This window comes from Equus asinus, chromosome 4, assembly GCF_041296235.1.
Source record: "Equus asinus isolate D_3611 breed Donkey chromosome 4, EquAss-T2T_v2, whole genome shotgun sequence".
In the NCBI taxonomy this organism is placed as follows: Eukaryota; Metazoa; Chordata; class Mammalia; order Perissodactyla; family Equidae; genus Equus; species Equus asinus.
The window spans coordinates 34670604-34673879 of NC_091793.1; positions in this window are offsets into that span (position 1 = coordinate 34670604).

The following is a 3276-nucleotide window of genomic DNA, read 5'->3' on the forward strand; positions in this document are numbered from 1 at the left end:
TTAGAATGTATATTTTTTATTGCGATTTAATTGACATACAACATTGTATTGGTTTAAATGTACAGCATAATGATTTAGTATTTAGGCATATTGTGAAATGATCACCACAATAAGTCTAGTTAACATCCATCACCATACATAGTTGCAGATTTTTTTTTCTTGTGATGGTAACTTTTAAGATTTACTCTCTTCACAACTTTCAAATATGCAATACAGTATTATTGACTGTAGTTCCCATGCTCTACATTACGTCCTCATGACTTAGTTATCTTATAACTGGAAGTTTGTACCTTTTGACCGTCTTCATCTGTTTCACCTGCACCCACCCCTGGCAACCACCAATCTCTGTGCCTAAGAGATCGTATGGTATTTGTCGTTCTCTGTCTGGCTTATTTTGCTTAGCATAATGCCCTCAGGGTCCACTCATGTTGTCACATATGGCAAGATCTCATGTTTTTTTATGGTTGAATAATATTCCCTTGTGTGTGTGTGTGTGTGTGTGTGTGTATACACACCACATTTTCTTTATCCATTCATCTGTCAGTAGACATTTAGGTTGTTTCTATATCTTGGCTGTTGTAAGTAATGCTGCAATGAACATGGGGTGCATATATCTTTTTGAATTAGTGTTTTTATTTTCTTCGGATAAATACCCGGAAGTAGAATTGCTGGATCATGTGGTAGTTCTATTTTTAATTTTTTGAGGAATTTCCATACTGTTTTCTGTAGTGGCTGTACCACTTTACATTCCCACCAACAGTGCACAAGGATTCCCATTTGACCACACCCTCACCACCACTTGTTATTTCTCATCTTCTTCTTAGAGCCTACAGATGTGAGGGGATATCTCATTGTGCTTTTTTTTCCCCCAAGTTTGGCACCTGAGCTAACATCTGTTGCCAGTATTCTTTTTTTTTTAATTATTCTTCTCCCTAAAGCCTCCCAATACATAGTTGTGTATTCTAGTTGTAGGTCCTTCTGGTTGTGCTGTGTGGAACACCGCCTCAACATGGCCTGATGAGTCATGCCATGTCTGCGCCCAGGATCCAAACTGGCAGAACCCTGGGCCAGTGAAGCAGAGTGCACGAATTTAACCACTTGGTCACAGGGCCAGCCTCCTCATTGTGCTTTTTCCATTTCTCTGATGATTAGTAATGTTGAACATCTTTTCATGTGTCTGTTGGCCATCTGTATATCTTCTCTGGAAAAATGTCCATCCAGATCCTCTGCCCATTTTTGTAATTGGATTTTTTTTTTTTTTTTGCTATTGAGTTGTATGAGTTTATATATTTTGGATATTAACTCCTTATTAGATACAGGAATTGCAAATATTTTCTCATTCAGTAGGTTGCCTTTTCATTTTGTTGATGGTTTCCTTTGCCGTACAGAGGCTTTTTAGTTTGATATAGTCCTACTTAGTAATTTTTGCTTTTATTTTCTTTGCTTTTAGTGTCAAATACAAAAAGTTATCACCAAAACCAATGTCAATGGGCTTACTGCCTATGTTTTCTTCTAAGAGTTTATGGCTTCAGGTCTTACATTCAAACCTTCAGTCCGTTCTGAGTTAATTTTTGTGTATGATGGAAGATGGTGATCCAGTTTCATTCTTTTGCATATTGCTGTCCATTTTCCCCAACACCATTTATTACAGAGACTATCCTTTCCCCCGTTATATATTCTTGGCTCCTTTGTCAAGAATTAATTGACCATATATACATGGGTTTATTTCTGAGCTATCTATTCTCTTCTTTTGATCTATGTGTCTGTTTTTATGCCACTACCAACTGTTGGATTACTAAAGCTTTGTAATAATATTTTGAAATCAGGGCACGTGATGCCTCCAGCTTTATTCTTTCTCTAGATTGCTTTGGCTAGTAGAGGTCTTTTGTGGTTCCATATAAATTTTAGAATTGTTTCTTCTGGTTTTGTGAAAAATGCCTTTGGAATTTTGAAAGGGATTGCATTGAAATCTGTAGATTGCTTTGGATAGTATGAATATTTTACCAATATTAATTCTTCCAATCCATGAGCATGGAATATCTTTCCATTTATTTATGTCCTCTTCAATTTCTTTCATCAGTGTCTTACAGTTTTCAGTGTACAGGTCTTTCACTTCCTTGCTTAAATTTATTCCTAGGTATTTTATGCTTTCCGATGGAATTGTAAATGGGATCATTTTCTTAATTTCTCTTTCTGATAGTTTGTTATTAGTGTATGGAAATGCAACAGACTTCTGTATATTGATTTTGTATCCTCCATCTTTACTGAAGTCTATAGGGTTTTCTGTATATATAGAATCATATCATTTGCAATTAGTGACAGTTTTACTTCTTCCTTTCCAATTTGGATGACTTTTATTTCTTTTTATTGCCCAGTTGCTCTGGTAGGACTTCCAATACTAAGTTGAGTAAAAGTGGTGAGAGCAGGCATTCTTGTCGTGTTCCCGATCTTAGAGGAAAAGCTTTCAGCTTTTCATTGGAGAGTATGATGTTAGCTGTGTGCTTGTCATCTATGGCCTTTACCATGCTGAGGTATGTTCCCTCTATACCCACTTTGTTGAGATTTTTTTTCATAAATGGATGTTGAATTTTGTCAAATGCTTTTTCTGCATCTATTGAGATGATCATATGATTGTTATCCTTCGTTTTGTTAATGTGATATTTTATGTTGATTTATTTGTCGATGTCAAACCATCCTTTCATCCCTAAAATAAATCCCTCTTGATCATGGTGTATGATCCTTTTAATGTATTGTTGAATTCAGTTTGCTACTACTTTGTTGAGGATTTTTGCATGTATGTTCAGGAGAGTTCTTGGCCTAAATTTTCCTTTCTTGTGCTGTGTTTTTCTGGTTTTGGTGTCAGTTAATGACACCAAATGGTAATCGTGGTCTCATAAAATGAGTTTGGAAGTGTTCCTTTTTCTTCTCTTTTTTGGAAGAGTTTGGGAAGGATTGGTATTAATTCTTCTTTGAATGTTTGGTAGAATTCACCAGCAAAGTCATCTGGTCCTGAACTTTTGTTTATAGGAAGTTTTTGAATTACTGATTCAATCTCCTTACTAGTAATTAGTCTGTTCAGAGTTTCTATTTCTTCATATATTTCTTTATATATATTAAGTAATTCTGGGCTTGGCATTCTTTAGAGAAACCTATTTTATCTTATTTTCCTTTCAAGATGTTAAAGTCTACCATTTATTTTTATGTAACTAGTATGATTAAGTATTTTTACATTATCAGCCAAATTTTCTTAGTAGTATAAATATGATTAATAAAAAC